Source organism: Bos taurus, chromosome 11 (assembly GCF_002263795.3).
Source record: "Bos taurus isolate L1 Dominette 01449 registration number 42190680 breed Hereford chromosome 11, ARS-UCD2.0, whole genome shotgun sequence".
Taxonomy (NCBI): Eukaryota; Metazoa; Chordata; class Mammalia; order Artiodactyla; family Bovidae; genus Bos; species Bos taurus.
The window spans coordinates 81,826,697-81,846,964 of record NC_037338.1 but is presented as its reverse complement, the minus strand read 5'-3'; the positions used below and the strand labels follow the sequence as shown (position 1 = coordinate 81,846,964).

The window sequence follows — 20,268 nt, the reverse complement described above, 5'->3', positions numbered from 1 at the left end:
GATGTTGAGCATAGCCACAAAAATACGAACTTGAGTTTGAATCCCAGCTCAACTATTTATTGGCTGGGTGGTCTTAATCAATGTATTTAACAACGTGTACCCTCCCAGAATCGGAGCTTCAATATGAGTAAAACAGAGATGATTGCAACCTCTTCAAGGCTGGTTTTTAGAAATAATGAAACAACATATATAAATGGCCAGATGCATAAATAGTAGCTGCCATAATTCCCTGGGTGGCTCAGTGCTAAAGATTCCACCTGCAACGCAGAAGCCATAGGAGACTCGGGTTTGATGCCTGGGTCAGGAAAATCCCCTGGAGAAGGAAATAGGAACCCACTCCAGTATTCTTGCCTGAGAAATCCCGTGTACAGAGGAGCCTGGTGGGCTACAGTCCATGGGGTTGCAAAGAGTCGGACACAACTGAAGCGACTGAGAGCATAATACTATTCAACTCAGTTCAGTCGCTCAGTCGTGTCCGACTCTTAGTGACCCCATGAATTGCAACACGCCAGGCCTCCCTGTCCATCACCAACTCCGGAGTTCACCCAAACTCATGTCCATCAAGTCAGTGATGCCATCCAGCCATCTCATCCTCTGTCGTCCCCTTTTCCTCCTGCCCCCAATCCCTCCCAGCATCCGAGTCTTTTCCAATGAGTCAACTCTTCGCATGAGGTGGCCAAAGTATTGGAGTTTCAGCTTTAGCATCAGTCCTTCCAAAGAACACCCAGGACAGATCTCCTTTAGAATGGACTGGTTGGATCTCCTTGCAGTCCAATTGACTCTCAAGAGTCTTTTCCAACACCACAGTTCAAAAGCATCAATTCTTCGGCGCTCAGCTTTCTTCACAGTCCAACTCTCACATCCATACATGACCACTGGAAAAACCATAGCCTTGACTAGATGGTTACTATCGTTATTTTTCTTGTTTTAGTCACTGGTCTTAGTGCTGCCTTTCTGGCCATGAAGAAGAATTTCCCTTTCTGACACAACTATTAATATCTGATGGCTTAAAATACCATGTTAGAAGATGTATGCGGATGACTTCCAAATTTATAACTGTCACCTTGACCTTGATCCCCTTGCCTGAACTCCAGACTCATTTATCTGATTAACTGCTTGACTTCTAACAGACACCTCACATGTCACACATCCAAAATTAAAGTTTTTATTTTTCCCCCAGGAATCTGCCCCCTCTCCAGTCCTTCTTCTCTCAGTAAATGGCATTTCCTTGTCTTCAGACACTCATTCTAAAAACATCGGTGTCATCCTTGACTTTTCTTTCTCTTACATCCCATATCTAAGCTAACAAATCCCATCAGCTTTCCTTTTAGGATACAGCTTGAATTTGAACATCTCTCAGACATGAAGGTGTTATCAGAGTCCTAGACCAGCCCACAAGCCATCCCATCTCTTGCCAGGAGTATCATACTCACTTCTTAAAAGATTTCCCAGCTTCTAATCACTCATAAAATAGATAGCAAGTGGGAATTTGCTGTGTGATAGAGGGAGCTTTACCCTGTGGTCTGTAAAAACCTAGAGGGGTGGGATGGGGTGGAAGTGGGGAGGGGGGTTCAGGATGGAGGGGACATATGTATACTTGTGGCTGAGTCATGTTGATGTATGGCAGAAGCTAACACAATATTGTAAAAGCAATTATCCTCCCATTAAAAAAATTTGAAAATAATAATTTTTTTTTTTTAAAGTTTCAGCATGTCACTCTCTGGTAAAGTCCCTTCAATGGCTCCCGGTTTCACTTAGAATAAAATACACAATTCTCATCATAGTCACCAAGGCCTGAGGTGACATTTCCACAAGGTAGCTCATTGCCTGCAATTCCTCATTCCATCACTGGCTACTCACTGCTTCTGGCCTCTTCCCTTTTCACTCTTTAACTTATCACATGAGTTTCTGACACAGGAGCTTTGCTAATCTTTAGGCCTAGAATGCTTTCCCTCAATATGTCTGCATGGTTTTTCTTTAGGCCTCTGTCCAGGGCTTACTTTTCGGTGGAGCTCAATCTAACCAACCTCTCCAACATCATACTTCACCCGACTCCCCACTCACTGTTTTTATTTTTTTTTTAATCTCTATCGCCACTGACATATACCCTCCAGCTCCTAGACGAGGGCCTGACACACAATAGGAACTCCATATGTAGAGTGAATGAATGAAGTCATCGGTTCAGAAACACAACTCCCATGACCCCTTGGAGCTTCTCCTCCCATAGAACATGTTTCTTCCACTAGCCTCTCATGGAAGGAGAGGCTCTCAGGTCATCTGTTATTTCAGTCAGACAGTCTTTTCTGTTGTTTGTTTTTTGAACTTTTTATTTTGTGTTTGAACCCCAATTAGGGCTTTCCTGATCGCTCAGTTGGTACAGAATCTGCCTGTAATGTAGGAGATCCCGGTTCGATTCCTGGGTTAGGAAGATCCGCTGGAGAAGGGAGAGGCTACCCACTCCTGTATTCTTGGGCTTTCCTTGTGGCTCAGCTGTAAAGAATCCACCTGCAATGTGGGAGACCTGGGTTCAACTCCTGGGTTGGGAAGATCCCCTGGAGAAGGGAAAAGCTACCCAACTAACAGTGTTGTGATAGTCTCAACAGGTGAACGGCAAGGGGAGTCAGCCATATATATATATACAGGTGCCCATTCTCCCCCAAACTCCCTTCCCATCCAGGCTGCCACACATTAACACTGAGCAGAGTTCCCTGTGCTGTGCAGTAAGCCCTTGTTGTTTTCCATTTAAACTACAGGAGTGTGTGCAATAGGTTGGATACTCTTATTTAGATAACAAAAAGGGAGAAGTAGTCATTCCAGGGGATGGGAAAGTGCGTGGTCAGTGAGCCTGGTCCCAGTGAGGAACAGTATGAACCTCTAAAACAGACATTGTGTTTTGGGGGAAAAGTAGAGGAAGAGACAGGAGAATCTTCTGAGGACTGATTACATAGGAACTCTGAATCCAGAAAGCAGAAGCAAGGACACTCCTGGGAAGAAATGCAGCTTGGTGCTTGAATGGGTTAGACGGTTACTGTGTAACCCAGGGCCTGAAGGTCATGGAAGCTACCATGACTGTGAAAGTGAAAGTCACTCATTCATGTCCGACTCTTTGTGATCCCATGAACTATACCGTCCATGGAATTCTCCAGGCCAGAATACTGGAGTGGGTTGCCCACCCACTGGAGTGGTACAGGGAGTCACTGCCTCTCGTCCTAATCTCTTTTCAGCCACGTGCTCACCCCGAGACCCTGGGGAGGGTCATCATCCCCTTCCCACTGCCTCCACCCCCCAGCTGTAGCTCTGAGTCTCATCCTCATGGTCTCTAGCCCTCTAGGACTGGCTAGATGACCTGGAAAACTCCTTGCTCCAGCATCCTGAGGTTTTAATGCAATGAGAATGTCTAACAATCTCTAAAAATGTATTCAGGCAACCTAAAGTCACACCAGGAGCTAAGTTAATTAGAAACGGGACGAGACTTCCATTTAAGAAACAGAACTGTGTGCTGACTGCTCTTCCACAGAGCCTCCCTGGTCTTGGTCCATGGAGCCCTTTGGATTTCCAGCTATTTGGGAAGGATGGTGGGGACAGCTTCCCAACACTGGAGAATGCAACACGCTATCCGGAAATTGGCCACTGCTGCAGACAGAGAGTGCTTCTAGAGTTTACCTCTGAGAAAAAGCAGTAATTCAAAATCAGGTGGAACGCCTAAATGACCCAAGAGAAATTATTCTCAAGTCTTTGTGTATTTCCGAAGCATCAAACATCATGATGTATGCAAATGCACTCACTCTAACCAGGGGCTCCCTAGTAGCTCAGTGGTAAAGAATTCGCTTGCCAATGCAGGAGACGCAAGTTTGATCCCTGGGTTGGGAAGATGCCCTGGAGAAGGAAATGGCAACCCACTCCAGTATTGTTGCCTGGGAAATCACATGGACAGAGGAGCCTGGTGGGCTGCAGTCCCTGGGGTCACAAAAGAGTCATATACACGACTTAGCGACTAAACAACAACTAATTTTCATACGTAGATAAAGTGGCTCCCGAAGTACCTAATAAGGCAATGCTTAGGCAGCTGGGTTTCATCTATCACGTGTATTCAAAGGTCTAATGTGATCTTTAATTCCAACTTTTTTCCTTGGGAATTCCAGAAGCAACTGATGACCTGACAGCCCTTGAAGTCCAAATCAGGTCTCACTGCAATGACGATAATAGTAAATTTGTAACATGAAGGGAGTAGGTAGGGGGTAATTTGAAAACACCAAAGCTATGTCCGCTGACTCAAAAAAATTCCAAGAGATGGTGAAATGATGCTGTTAACTGCTGAGACTTTGGGAGTCTACTTACTTTGCCCAGGAAATGGCAGTTGAAACAAGTAATGAATTCTTTCAACATTTCTAGAAATTACCAGTAACACTGAAGATTCTGTGTAGTTGGCAAAACTCTGTTGTTTCTGCTGAGTGATCTATCCACCTACGTTTCACTTCACATGTGACTTGATTCAGCTGATGCCCACCCCCACCCAATCCAACATCCCTCTTCTCCTTTGTCACAAGCTCCCAAGTTAGACCTGACCTCTTCCTTGTTCTGGTCCTAATATATACACTCTGTGTATGCTGTAAATATTTCTATCAAAATATAATATTCCTATGTGTCTCCTGAGCTTCCTGAAGGCAGGTGTTAATCAGTGGTCCAGCCTCCATACCCAGCACAGCCCTTAACAGAGGACAGGAAAGTTGGCGCATAGTCAGTAAAGGCACAAACATTTTCTCTTCTTAGACTAGAGCTACATAAGCCATGGCCCCTGCAGTGGCCTGGTAGCAGAGAGAAGCCATGTTTAAAGGTGGCTATAAAGGGCTTTCCCTGGTGGTCCGGGGGTTAAGAATTCACCTTCCGATGCGGGGGGTGCAAGTTCAATCCCTGGTCGAGAAGCTAAGACCCCACATGCAGTGAGGCAACAAAGCCTGCCCACTGCAGTTGGAGAGCCTGTGCATTCTGGAACCTGTGCTCCACAACAGAAGCCCATGTGTGCAACGAAGACCCAGTGCAGCCAAATACAGACAGGTGGCTACAAAGGCTGGAAGGTTCTAGTGATGACCGGTATCTGGGAAGAGGGTGGAAGGCAGGAGAGGACCTCTCTCGCTGGAAGGACCTGGGAGGGCTTCCTGCAGGAGGGGGCTATGGAGTGGGAGGACAATTGCTCACTCAATTGTCAGTGGGATTTGGTGGCTGTGGAGGTCTGGGGTTGGGAGGATGGGAAGCTCTAAGTCCCCCATGGCTGAAATGACATTCTCTGTGGATAGAGAAGAGAGGCCTTTGGAGTGACAGCTGGGCAGAGGCCTGGCCATGAGACCTGTTGGCACATCCATCTTTGGCTTATGACGAAGTGGTGGGACCAGTCTTCCTAGGTGGCATTTAAAACTGCTACAAAGGTGGTTCTCTGCCAAGCAAACTTACGTCCACCACCAGCCAGGGGCCGGTGCCGCTGCTGGTGCCAGTCCCGGGCTGGTCCAGGGCAGGGGCCTGCCCTCTGCTCCTCCGCCCCCCTGGGAGCCCTCTTCCAGCACCTTCCCTCAATCTTGCCATTCTTGTTCACTTGTCTGCCTCTCATCCTAAAGGATGAATCCTTACAGCAAAGGGACTGGGACTGACTCATGTTTGAATTCAAAATAGGCTGTTTAGGGAATACGTATTTCCGAATACATGGAAAAGTGAGTGGACAGAAGAAGGTGTGGGAGCCAACGTGTGTATCCAAGGACCTCTCACCGGAGTGCCGGCCATCACCTTAGAGCAAGAGGGAAGGAAAGAGGAGGGGCCAGTGGGAGAGGAGGGAAATGTGAGTGAGAGGGAGGAATGAATGAAAGGAAAAAAGGGAAGAAGGAAGAAAAGAAAGAATAAAGGAAGGGGAGAGGGAAGGAAAATTGTTCCCCCCACTTTCACATCTAGTCTAATAAAGCTGTAACTGGATTCAGACTCCTAGGAGTCACATCTTAGGTCTGACAATTAAAAGAAAGAAAACTTGAGTCATCAGAAGAGCAAAATACAGCCTCGGTGATGCCCAAATTAACTTCTGAAAAAGACATCTCCTCCCGCAGCTAGGAGGAGTTGGCCAGTGAGTCACTTTCACAAAAGGAGACTTGTGGAGCTGTCTCAGCATCACTGGGAAGCTGAGCTGGGAGAAGTCCAAGGTCAAGGACAGATGTGGCAAAGGAATAGTGTCTCCTCACCAAGTGGGGTTGGAATTGCACTGTGGGATGCTCTGTGAAATAAAAGCTCTGGCAAGGCAAGAAGGCCTGCATTCTGAAGTGGTCCTCACTGTTTTTGGCCTTGGAGCAGGTGGGCTGGCAGTGGGTCCCGTCCCAGGTAAGTCCTGTCCACTACTCTTCATTCATCTTCCCGATAGGCATCAGTGTGGGCACAGAGGGCCCTGAAGACTCCCCAAATGACGTCACTCAGCCCCTTGCTTCCCAAATCCTCATTCTCAGATAAACACAATTAATTAGCAGCTGCTGCTGCTTCTAAGTCACTTCAGTCGTGTCCGACTCTGTGCGACCCCATAGACGGCAGCCCACCAGGCTCCCCCGTCCCTGGGATTTTCCAGGCAAGAACACTGGAGTGGGTTGCCATTTCCTTCTCCAATGCAGCAAAGTGGAAAGTGAAAGTGAAGTCGCTCAGTCGTGTCCGACTCTTTGTGACTCCATGGACTGCAGCCTACCAGGCTCCTCCGTCCGTGGGGTTTTCCAAGCAAGAGTACTAGAGTGGGGTGCCATCTCCTTCTCTGAATTAGCAGCTGCTGACCCTCAGTCCTTCACTCAATGCCATTTTAAGCACTGCCCACAAATAATCTCACTTAATTTCTCACAATAACTTTCCAATGTAGATAAGTAGTTGGCTTTCAGAGATACTAAATCTATGTATTTCTGCCACAACCAAGAGCTTTCCTTTGGGCAAATGTTAAGAGCTTGCAGTTAAGTACTTTCTCCACTAAGGGGAGTGCTCATCTCCCGTTAAAAGTGCCGGTCAGGCTTCCTTGGTGACTCAGATGGTGAAGAACCTGCCTGCCAATGCAAGAGACATGAGACTCAGGTTCTGTCCCTGGGTTTAGAAGATCCCCTAGAGAAGGGAATGGCTATCTACTCCAGTATTCTTGCCTGGAGAATTCTGTGGACAGAAGAGCCTGGCAGGTTACATTCCATGGTGTCAGAGAGTCACTGCTAAGAGACTAACACTTTTCACAAAAGAAGTTTGTCCTTTTCACAAAATGGACAAAGCAGAGGGATCAGTTTCAACACCCTGAATATATTCTAAATGTTGCTCCTCTTGGTAGTAAAATGGGCTCACGTTCACAGCTGTGGCACCCAGCGCTCATTGAACACATTAACTGGCTCCATCCCTGTTCATGGGCACGTCGAAAGCACTGGTCTTGACCACTTTGCTGGAAATGGAGCCGTGACATTTGGTGGGAAAGAAAAATGAATAGATTCACCCGTTTGGTGTAAGCATCCTCCTTCCCAGCCTCGTCCCCTGAATTTCTCAAATTACCTTTTCCACCCAGGGAAACGGATCTGGTGGCTGAATCAACTTGACTCCAGTTGCAAAAGGGAAAGAGAGAGAGAAAGAAAGGAAGAAAGAAAGAAAGGAAGGAAGGAAGGGCTGAAATCCTATCCAAGCTGATCAGAATGAATTCTGACTGCTCATTCTCATGCAACATCCGCTTAAAATTATATTGCGGATCTGGAAAATTCTCTGGAAGCCTAAACTGGGACAGCAGGCGATCCTCCGTTAGCGATCGGTTACCCCACCCTGTATGTATAAACAGAGTCAGGAGGTGTGCAGAAGTAGAGTGTTGTTTTCACAGAGGATGCTCCGGCAGGAAACTCGACATACACAGAGGAGTTAGCAGAGGGACTGTGGAACTTCCCTCTTTGGGCTGATCCAGCAAGACCACAATTAAACCAAACAAACAAGCTCACCAAGTTTATCTCCAGATTTCTGTTTAAGCCCAGCCCTGCCCTTGATGACTCAACCATGTGCTATCCTGGTTTAAACTTGACCCTGCAGCCAGAGTTCCCAGGCTGGTGTCTGTGGCCACAAATGACTAAATTTGAAAGTTGTGCCCTGCATATGCTCCAGGGTTGCCAGCTCTCACAGACAGATCAAGTGTTGTTTAGGCTATTCCTAAATTCCACTTGAAGATAGCAAATTGTTAACTCAACCACCAGGTCAGGGGCTGCTCCGCAGTTCCTAGCAGCTGAGAACCCAGCTCAACAAAGTAATCCCAGGTCATTTGGTGGAGTGGAGGGTGGAATGTGGGAAACACACTGAAGAGACCGTGGAGACCCTGGCTTCCCTTTCACTTACTAGCCTATGGCCTTGGCCATGAATCTGACCCAGGTGGTAAAGAACCCATCTCCCGATGTAGGAGACATAAAAGACACAGCTTCAATCCCTAGGTCGAGAAGATCCCCTGGAGGAGGGCATGGCAACCCACTCCAGTATTCTTGTCTGGTGAATCCCATGGACAGAGGCACCTGGCGGGCTACAGTCCATGGGGTCGCACAGAGTTGGACACAGCTGAAGCGACTGAGCATGCATGCATGCATGCACTAGATTAAGGATGTGAAGTTCCAGTGCCAAATCTCCCTTCCATCCTGTATATCACAAGTAAATGGTTGTTTTAGGATTGATTGTCTTAAGATAAGTGAAACCAGGGGTTCCCCTTGTACTAGTTTCATATTCATTTTGTTTTAAGGGTGAGTTCATTTATTGACAGCCCCCTTCCCGCCCCCACCACCCGCCGCCTGGCACAAATCACGGCACAGAAGGTAAGCAGGGATGGCATTCAGTAATCCCCCACCTCGGACCAGGTCTTAGGCTGAGGGCTTGTCACACAGGATGTGCATCCTGGAGCCTGGACAAGAAGGCTATACCATCTTTCCTGCTGCCACTTTCCACAATGCCTCCCATTCTCCTGGCCTCAGTTTACTCATCTGAAAAAAGGATCAGACAGAAGCAAGACTGAGTGATCTCACAGAACCCTCTAAAGACAAATTTTATGAAATTTCCAAGGCAGAGCTCTCTCAATACATCTTTGTTAAAATAACAAATAGAAAACCAGGTGTTTAAATGCAACACTTACTTAAGATAAAACACACACACACCAACAGAAAACAAGCAAACCACTATGTGCAGCAATTAATCAACGTGACTCACTAATATTTTGTCTGTCACTGACCAGGCCACTAGCATCTCTCAGAACCAACATCAGCAGCTCCCATTCATCTCCAACCAGGCTGTCAGCAGCTCAGGGCTGTCCCTGCCAGGGTGTGACCCAAAAGATGCCCAGGGCGCACACGGCTGGCGCCCCCTTCCTACCCTCTGCCTGGGGAGCCGGTTGGCATGGTGACGCCTGAGACATTCTTCACTCGATTCCTCCCTTCCCTTTCACTCTATTATCACTGTGTGAGATCTTGCCCCAGAAGAACAGAGAAATCCTGAGGGTGAGGTCTGATGTCAGGGGAGAACAAGCAAGTCTTTGTCAGGCCGTTCAAGGAGGAGGCCCAGCCCGGGCTCTCCAGCCGCACACAGAGGGGCCTGTGCTAGCTCTGCCCAGAGCCGGGGGGCCCTTCACCGGGGCATCCTGAGCCCTCTTCCTTGCCTGATAGCAGAGCTGAGCATAGTGGACGGATTTCCACTTGGTGAGCAGGTATTTTACACCAAAAGGGCTTAAAGCAGAGCTTCCACCCACACCCACACGAGAAAACTACCCACAAGAAATCCACCCTCTAAGCTGTTCCTCCCACTCAGCACGGTAGCCCCTTCCCTATTCATCCTTAGTCAGCTCCTCCATCCTTCTCTCCGCCTACTTTCCACTCCCCCGACCCAGGCTCCTGCCTCCATCTCCTCCTTGCTACCCGCTCCTCTCCAGACTCCCAGCTCCTCTGAGAAGCCACCTGGTTCAAGGAACTCTCCAGCCTCTGGTCTCCTACGAGGCTCCACTTGTTCCATTGGACAGAAGGAGGTGTCCCACATTCATGACGTCTCCCTGTGTTTACTGCATTGCTGACTTCAGCTTTGAAACGACATCATCTAGGAAAAGTTCTGCTTGGGGGTTGGGGGGTGGGGTGGATTTCCCCTGGTGGCTCAGACATTCCAAGAATCTGCCTGCAATGCAGGAGACCCCAGTTCGATTCCTGGGTGGGGAAGATTCCTTGGAGAAGGGAATGACAACCCACTCCAGTATTCTTGCCTGGAGAATTCCATGGACAGAGGAGCCTGGCGGGCTATAAAATCCATGGGGTCACAAAGAGTCGGACAAGACTGAGTGACTTTTTCACTTTTTCACAGGACAAGCTCTGCAAGCAGGAGATGCCTAATAAACAGCCATTAAATGATTGAACCTGCAGCTCAGCCCAGAAATGGAATTGAATATTGAAGTGAGGTGTTAGCAAGGAGATCAAACCAGTCAGTCCTAAAGGAAACCAACCCTGAATATTCATTGGAAGGACAACTGCTGAAGCTGAAGCTCCAATATTTTGGCCACCTGATGCGAAGAACTGACTCACTGGAAGAGACCCCGATGCCGGGAAAGATGGAAGGCAGGAGAAGGGAACAACAGAGGATGAGATGGTTGGGTGGCATCATCGACTCAATGTACATGACTTTGAGCAAATTCCAGGAGATAGTGAAGCACAAGAAAGTCTGCGTGTCCATGAGGTCGCAAAGAGTCGGACACGACTGATCGACTGAATGACAAATTGCCCCAGAACCCTGGCTAGCAGCAGGCTCAGGGCAAAGAGAGCTGACTGGCAGGAAGGAGAAGCCACGGGGTGCTGATGCCCAAAGCCACGCCCACATGGACGACTCCGCAGGACTCCTCTCTCTGCCAGTTTGCAGCCTGCTCCTGCCCCCGGCTTCCTTCCTGCTTTCCAGGTCAGTTGCAGGCTCCCTCCTGGGACATCTGGGCTGGCAGCTTACAAGTCCCCAGGGAAGAAAGGTGCAGGGCCAAGCCCAGCACTTGAACTTCTCCAGGCTGGAAGACTGAGGTGCAGGAAGGCTGGGGTGCTGGAAAGGGGGACAGAACAAGGGAGCAGCTACACTGAGGCTCCCAGCAGAAGGCTGGGAGGACAGGGTGCAGCTGAGCCCTCCATGTTCTCTGTACTGGCTCAGCTGTTCTGGTTCCAGGGCTGGGGGAGACCCGGCCCTCCACAAGGAGGTGGGGACTCTCGTTTCTCACCTTCTAGAACTTTCTGGTGATGGTGATGCAAATTCGAGTCCTACACTGGGGTCCTGTGGGACTACAGGGGAATGAATCCAAGGACACTCCTTGGGGACAAGTTCAGAAACAGGAGTTGAACAATCAAGCCCAATACCCTCCTAGTGATGACAGAGAAGGGAAGGGGTATCCAGGGTCAAAGGTGTGTCTATGCGAGGCCTGGACTAGAACCCAAGTTCACCCTGATGTCTGTCCTTCATCCTATCCCTCCTTACCCTCCTCCCTTTTCCTCCTTCTTCCTCCCTTCCTTCCCTCCTTCCTTCTTCCTCCCCTGCACAGCAAAGTATAGTGTGTTGCCAGCACCAGAGGGATCTACAGAGGATTTCCGGGCACACGTATCCCTGATTCCACGATGAGTTGCTGCTGCAGTCTGAAGCCCTATTTATAGGCTTCCCCGGTGGCACAGTGGTCAAGAACTCGCCTGCCAACGCAGGAGATGCAGGAGATGTGAGTTTGATCCCTGGGTTTCGAAGATCCAGGAAATGGCAACCCACTCCAGTATTTCTTGCCTGGGTAATCCCACAGACAGAGGAGCCTGGTGGGCAATAGTCCATGGCATCACAAAGAGTTGGACACGACTGAGCGCACAGGCACACTTTCCCTTTTCATAGACAGGGTGACACACAGCATGGCGCTGCGGGAGAGGGACAGTCAGAAGAGGGCCTGAATCCTGACCAGCTGATAGCTGCGGGCCTCGGGCGAGGCGCTTCGTCTTCCAGAGCTGCAGGCTCCTTTGCCACGGCCAGCATCCAGACTCCCTCCTGCTGTGCTTCTGAACGTACAATACCATGACCCTCAGCCACCTTGACACACCAGGGATGTGTGAAAGTCAGCGAGGTCAATTCTCACCCGCATCCATCTCCAGACAGCAAGCGTGCCTGAAGGTCACGGGCACCAGGCTCTGTGCTCGGTTAAAACAAATTCTATATAATATGAAAGTGTGCATACTTGTATATTGGCTTCCCAGGTGGCATGATGGTAAAGAATCTGCCTGCCAGTGTAGGACCCAAGAGATGCAGGTTTGATCCCTGGGCTGGGAAGATCTCCTGGAGTAGGAAGTGGCAACCCACTCCCATATTCTTGCTACAAAATTGCATGGACAGAGGAGCTTGGTGGGCTACAGTTAAAGGGGCTGCAGAGAGTTGGACACAACTGCGGGACTATGCATGCACACACATACATGTGTACATATGTACTTTCATATGTATCAGATCCATTTACACATGAGAGTGTGCATATACATAACATCTACATCTAGATTGTTTTTTATAAGAGAAACATAGGACAGATACAGTTTCAAAAATCTCCTGCCTCCTCCTTTGTACTTCTTTTCTTGGTCCCCTTCATCCAATTCTGATCACTAACAATCTCCATGCAGTCAGAGAAGGGATGAACTCAAATTAGTCAATGATTATTTTTAGTTTCTGTTGGGAATGAGGTGGGAGGATGAGGAGGTAGCGACTACTGTTTTTTTTCAAAGCAGAGCTGAGGCATTATCTGTGCTACTTCCTCCCCAGCGTCATCACAGAGGACTGAGTGTTCGCCCTTATTTATGAGAGTGCTGTTTTGTACTTTCTCCCAGCCCCCAACTCCTACTCATCCTTCAAAACCTAGCTCACATGGTCCATCTTGGAAGAATTCCCTGACTTGCCTGAGCAGAGGGCAGGCTCCCTTTCCGCACCCACATCACTTTGTTTATGCTGAGGCTCTTGCCCACCATCTGCTCCTGTTACTGCTGGTTCCTCTGTCTTTGTCACGAGCTATGAATTACTTGGGGGGCTGATCGGGCTTCATTTGTCTGGATGCTCCCAGGCCTAGCATGGTGGCTGGTGCATCATGAGGGTTCAGATATTGTCTGTTTAATGCATGTGTACAATTCCATTCACCTGCTGGGAAAGACTGAAGGCAGGAGAAGGGGTCGACAGAGGATGAGATGGTTGGATGGCACCACCGATTCAATGAACATGAGTTTGAGCAAGCTCTGGGAATCGATGAAGGACAGGGAAGCCTGGTGTGCTGTAGTCCATGGGATTGCAAAGAGTCGGACTCTTTGCGACCCATGAATAGAACACAAGACTCGTGTTTTAACCATTTCCCAGTAATTTGTGCACCAAGATGCAGGTGCAGGGCCATCAGCACTACCATTCCCAGGGACCTCGTGGTGGAAAGGCTGGGCACCCTCACAAGCATCTCACTCAGTTGGTCTGTATGAATCTGTTTTACAGCTGAGGTATGATCATATACTATTATAAGGAGTGGACGTAAAATCAGCACTTTACAGAACAGGGGGTCAAATAAAAGCTGACCCTTTGCTTTGTAAAACTTCCTCGTCAGGTCCATCCGTCTTCACTTAAGTTTCTGTTACCAGCTCTGAGCTGTCCTCAGGATTCACCCAACCCTCTCGGCCTGACATTCAAGGCCCCTGGTTAGTCCTCCCACCTTCTGTCTCTGAATGACTCTCTCTTGCTCAGACTCACCTCACCTTCACCTCACCTTCACAGGTCCTCCGAGAGGCAGCCCTTGTGTACGCCCCCTTTCTGCCTGGAAATGCCTAACCTTTCCCTGAAGTTTCCCGCTCTCCCTGCTATTCACCTGGCAGACTACTCCTCTCACTTCCAGGACTCAGTGGAGATAGTGTGTCCCTAGGAAGCTTCCTCAGCTATGCCCCTCATTCTGCTTACATTCTCCCAGGGACGGGGAGCTCACTACCCCAAATGCTCCATCTCTTGGCTCCCTCACACCCACTCTCATCTGATAAGTGGTGTGCTGTATAATTACTAGCAGGCTTCTCAGGAAAACCATAAACCACCCGAGGGCAGGGGCTGGATCTCAGCATCTTTTCCCCAGGTGTCTAGCACTGGTACCAACACAGAATAGGCACTCACAGGTTTGCTGAATGGATTGATCCTCCCTCAACCCAAAAGGCCAGGCTTGGCAACAGTCTAGGTGAATGAATTCCAAGAAAATTAGTACCAGCAACTTGTGGGAGGTACCAGCAAAAAATTCCCACTCTGGCAATTGCTTCCAAAGTAACCAAATTAGGACAACTGCTCACTTGGACCTGATTTATCCATGCATACTCTCCAAGCAGCCTTGAACCAGTGCCTGGCCACAGGCTCCTAGAACGGGGCCAAGTCTCATTTATCTCCAGAGTCTCACTACCGAGTGCCCAATACAGGTTTGGGAATGAATGGTGAGTACTCTATTGGGCAAGAACATCCATCTTCATTTCTATTGCAGGATGTTTCAGGGATGAGGCCCTTGAGATATTCTGGGGAAGAAGGAGGAAGGGTAGAGGAGGCTCTGGAAAAGTCAACCAGAACATAAAAGCCCAAGTCTTCACAGTGGCTCACAAGGCCTGCACCACCTGCCCACGCCTCCTGTCCTCACCTCCTTCCACTGTCCCTCATTCCGTCTGTTCCAATCCTATTGGCCACTGGCAGCTCCTTGTAGCCCAAGCACATGCCCACTTCACAACCTTTGTTCCCACTTTCCTTCAAGCCTCCGTCCCCAACTTTGTTCGGATCCTGCTCCAGTGACACCCAGTCAGGGGGGCTTCCCTGGTATCCTGCTGAAAACCGGAGGCTGGGGGCTACAGGCATACAGGTACTGCTATCACTGTGAATTGGCTTTATGGTCATTATTTTTTGCTTTATTTTTTCCATAACACTTAGTACTACCTGGGATAATATATGCTTGTTTATTTACTGACACGCCCTTGATCCCATCAGAATGCAAGCTCAAAGGAAACAGGAATTTTGCTTTGTTTTATACAGAACCCTAACCCCAAGAATGCCCCTGCTGTGTAGACATGCTTCATTCATATTTGTGGAATGCATGGATGGCTGGATAAAAGAATGCCCCATAAGAGCTAACAGTTAAGGAAGAAAACCAACACTGTGGGCCTGGACAAACATGTGCTTGAAACCTAACTGTCTCTCTGAGGGGCCAGGAAATCTGCCCCCAAATCAGCTGATCCTAGCTGTAAGGACATTCGTCTGGATCTTGGAAGTACGCTGGTCTGAAGTGGGAAAGCTGCTGGTGATGAGTTAGTTTTCAGCTACTATCTGATGGGACAAAGGATGTACTCAAGAGGCTGGGAGGGTGGTGAGATGTAACAGAGCAAACCGTCAAATAGTTGAACTGCAGAAGGTGGTCTGTCAAAGCTAGAAGAGGGAAGGCTGCTACTGAAGAGGAATGCTGAAATCGAGAGCTGTTAACAGTTCTCTTCTTTACTTGTGTGTGTAGACTAGCCTGTCCCTAGGGTTTTGGCCACAGGTTCAAAGGGAGCTCAATGGGGGCTCAAAGCTGTATTGAAATACCTCTGAATAAGGATGACCAGGGAAAGAAGCTGACATTTTTTTGAGGTTTACCATCTGCAAGAACCCACGGCAATGCATTATCGTCTCCTTGGAGCCTAAGCACAAGCCTTCATCACAGCAGGGACTGTCCCCATCTTACAGTGGGGAAACTGAAGCTCAGGAATTTACGATGATCTAAACAAAAATCACTCAACCAATAAATAGCAGAACTGAGATGTGAAATCAAGTCTGTCTAATTTCAAAAGCTCTTCTCCTTCCTCTGAATTATGCTACAACTCAGGGACCCCTCGGGGGAAAGAAATCATAAGAGGAAGAAAGGCAAGGAGCACAAGACAAATCAGTTCCCCCAAGAATGAGAATCTGGCATAAGGAACAAGTCTGGGACAAAATAACCCCAGGACTTCAGAACTGGAAAATACCTGCGAAATCACCTGGCCTTACCTTCTGTACTGTCAAGCTTTATGAAATGCTTCTGATTTTGCTTTTCAGGGGAAAATAAAAATATGTAAATGAAAAAGATGAGCTTTAGGAGAAGATAGCAGAAGGTAACAGCAGCAAACACTGAAAGAGTAACAAACGGGCGTGTGGTCATCAGGACGTATTGTCACCTCCTTCGTGACTGCTGACCTCGGATGTGTGGGTGCCCTGGGCCAGCTTAAAGGAGATGCACTGATACCCCACAGTCCCAGCAGACAAAATCAGCAGATCTTAGGTCACCTGGGAGGAATGTCAGCTTGTGTCAGGCCGATGTTCAAAGAGGTTCAAGTAGGTGTGACCCTCTCCCCTTCCAGGTAAGAAGAAAAGTATCCAAAACTGACTGGGAGGCGGTGGGAGAGAAAAAGCCAACGTGCTGGCGATGAGGGAAGAGGCAAGGGCACCATAGTCCGTAGTGGTGCACCGCGGTGCCAAATTTACCTGGAAATTCAGCTGGTTTTACCTCCCAAAATGTTATAGCAAGTGAGACACCAACCAGGCCTCTGGCATGAGGCTTAAATTCATGCCAGGTCAGCCACTTCTCTCCTTGCTGGTCTTAATCTGGATGGCCAGGATGGGCAGAAAGAAACCCTCAGATGGATTCTGTAGGGACAGAGCAACCTACAACAACAGTTCTGAGCTGCTCCCCCTCCATGTTTCAAGCTCCTCTGTTTCTTGCCTAAACACTCAGAAGACTCATGTAGCAAATGCTCCCACTCAAAATACAGTTACAGAACCTGGGGACAGTTGACCACTTCAGAATGAGCTACTTTGAAATACACATCAGTTCTTTATTATATCCTTGTTTTTTCTTTTTTCTCCTTGTACATGTATGTGGTGTAAGGAAGCATGAGTTCCAATCAGAGATGAGAAATCTGGCCGAAGGACCATCCTTGAGACTTCTGGGTATTCTGGAAGCCCGAATATCATAGATTCTCTGCACTAAAAATGCTGGTCATCACCGTGCTGTCGGCTAAAAGCAAAGACAGTTGTTTCTTACCTGGAGATCTCTCCCGTGACTCGGAGTCACCAATCCAGGCTGACGGAACGAATCAGATGAGCAGCTGTTCAGCCAAGACAAGTCTAGCTCCCCAGATCAGGGCTGTGGCCCCTGAGAGTCCTGTGGTTTCTCTCTCCCTGGTGAGTGATAATCTGCAGAAAGGGAACACAAGTCATGTTACTAGGAGAGGCCATTTCCTCTTCTACTCTGGCCATAACACATTCATTTACGCAGAGCAGAGACAGCCCCAGAATCACCGATTACCAGGGACGGAAGAAACACAACAACCTTGTCACATGTAGTTGGGGAAACTGAGGCTCAGAGAAGAAAAGAGCCTCACTCAAGGGTCTTGCCACTTGGAGGAAGACTCCAGATCAGAACGTGTCTCTGACTCTTTGGCCTCTGGAATTTTAAAACAAATTTTTAAAAAGCAGCCACGTGACCCATCTGACTTCTCAAACAAGTGGTCATTGACCCTGAATGGAACTCTCTGTTTTTCTTTTTCTTTTTTAAAACAGATTTTCCAAAAGAGAGGTGGCACTTTTTCCAGAATGCTGTTTTTGTAGTTTTTTGTAGTATTACCCCCTGGGAGCTGAATGAGTAAAACAGTCCACCTCAGGCATGTGGTTGGCATGGTTTTCCCTGTTTCCCTTTAGAAAAATACTGTTATGGAAGAGAGGGACCCATGAGCACAGTGGTGGGTGGAGTTGGTTTTTTAATGAGAGTCGTCTGTATACCCAGCCCCTAGGTCAGCTGATCTGTCTCTGTCTCTTTTTGTCTATCTGTCACTACATGTTTCAAGAAAACACAGAAATACACATGGACTCTCCTCCCATGGATATCATCCATTATGTGATTCCCCCCACTTTTTTTTTGTTAAACTATAATTGATTTACAATATTGTGTTAGTTTCTGGTATACAGCAAAGTTATTCAGTTATGGTGGTAGTTTAGCCACTCAGTTGTGTTCAACTCTTGCGACCCCATGGACTGTAGCCTGCCAGGTTCCTCTGTCCATTGGATTTCCCAGACAAGAATACTGGAATGGGTGCCATTTCCTCCTCTAAGGGATTTTCCTGACCCAGGGATCAAACCCACATCTTCTGCATTGCAGGTAGATTCTTTACCAACTGAGCTACCAGAGAAAGTGATTCAGTTATACATATATACATATATCTGAGTGTGTCCATTATGGTTTATTACTGGATATTGAACATAGATCCCTGTGCTACACAGTTCAGTTCAGTTCAGTTCAGTCGCTCAGTCATGTCTGACTCTTTGTGACCCCAAGGACTGCAGCACACCAGGCCTCCCGGTCCATCACCAACTCCCGGAGCTTGCTCAAACTCATGTCCATCGAGTCGGTGATGCTATCCAACAATCTCATCCTCTGTCATCCCCTTCTCCCACCATTAATCTTTCCCAGCATCAAGGTCTTTTCCAATGAGTCAGCTCTCCGCATCAGGTGGCCAAAGTATTGGAGTTTCAGCTTCAACATCAGTCCTTCCAATGAACACCCAGGACTGAACTCCTTTAGGATGGACTGGTTGGATCTCCTTGCAGTCCAAGGGACTCTCAAGAGTCTTCTCCAACACCACAGTTCAAAAGCCTCAGTTCTTTGGTGCTCAGCTTTCTTTTTAGTCCAACTCTCACATCCATACATGACTACTGGAAAAACCATAGCTTTGACCAGACGGACTTTTGTCAGCAAAACAATGTCTCCGCTACACAGTAGGACCTTGTTGTTTTATTATGTGATTTTTCTGAACAGTGTACATTTGAACAGCCACTCCTCTATGCAAAACATCAAAACCAAAGAAGGGATCCCACATTCATGAAGCAAAGCATTCATATCATGTGAATCTTATAGATACAGTTTCCTAATTTATCCTCAAAAACTTCCCCTAAAGGTACCATGAGTTCCATTTTCCCAAAAGGTTAGACCTAGAGCTGAGTTGGAAAGAACTAGAATGCCCTGCAGAGTCATAAAGAAAATTCGGTGCAGAATTAGGCATGGACTCATCTCTGACTCCAAAATCCGTGTTTTGTTCATCTAAACTGGACTACAGTTATTAGGCCAAAAAACACTAGGAGCTGTCTTATTTTCCAGTGTGTTAGCTTGAAGGCAGGCGAAAGTTCTCTGGCAGCTGTTAATGCTGTCAGGACATGAAGGGTTATTCTCGTTAGATTCTCATTCAGACAAGAGGCTCGAAGGGCCCTGGCTTCCTGTGTGCTGCCAACCAGGGCTCACGTGCCCCAGAGATGCCGGGCTGGGCCTGGCCCCGAGCAGCCAGAGGGCCTGTCAGGAAATCATGATTATCAACGGCCGGCCTCTGTTCCTGGTCTTGGACAACAAGGGACAGGCTGGAGAGATGATGGGGGGTGGAGAAAGGGGAAGAAAAAACAGGAAGTGGCGGGGGAAGGGAAGGAAATGATAGAGAAAACACAGCAACTCCTGCCTGATGAGAAAGGGATTTCTGAGCCTTGCATTTTGGGAAACCAGGTCACGGTGGTAGCGGGGTGGGGAGTGGGGGGATCGGGGTCGGGCCGGGGAGAGAAGTTAGTTTCCTCCACCTTTGGGGTCGTGCCCGTGAATTCCCAGTAGAGCACAGGCCAAGGAGAAGGGTGCCCACCACGGGCGCTGTGTGCCAGGGCCCCTGACTACAGTGGCTTTCTAAAGAAGAATCCAGGGGAGACCACCTCTCTCACCTCTTGGTTGTGGCTGAAGCCAGAGGTGTCACAAAAGGACCTGGGAACTTTCGAGGCAATCAGTATCAGGGGGTGTGATCCCGTCCCCACCCCTGTCCTGCTCAAATGCTCTCAAAATTAGAACCATTTTCATGTGTTTGATTAGGACTTGATCTCCCCCAGTGGGGTCCGGCAAGAATCACACTTTCTTCTATCGCAATACTGAGAGTGTCAAGGCCAGCAGAATGCTGGGTCTCCTCCAGACCATGACTCTAAGTACTTCCAGAATCTTTTCCTTTTGTTCACTTTACTTAATTACAGACACAACGAAAGGCCCCCAACTCCCAGTGGGCACCATTGAGGCTGGCAGTCACCTGGTAAGCTGAACAACCACACAAATAGAAAGCTAAACTAATAACCTGATCACTCTGTAATATCAAAACTAATAATACTTTACAGGATCTGAATGGGTACTAGATGGTAGGCAGGGAATACAGAGGTCCCCCCCCAAGACAAGTC

At 48.2% G+C, this 20,268-nt stretch overlaps 1 protein-coding gene across 4 annotated transcripts in view; it reads right to left on the bottom strand.

The window, feature by feature from the left end:
* The window catches only part of CYRIA (CYFIP related Rac1 interactor A), a 99,565-nt gene that overhangs the window by 38,734 nt on the left and 40,563 nt on the right, over window positions 1-20,268 (bottom strand). For all 4 annotated transcript variants that reach the window (XM_005212933.5, XM_059891067.1, XM_005212932.5 and 1 more), the window contains exon 2: window positions 17,063-17,214. The gene's annotated coding sequence lies outside the window, so the exon portion shown is untranslated. The remainder of the gene's footprint in view (window positions 1-17,062; window positions 17,215-20,268) is intronic.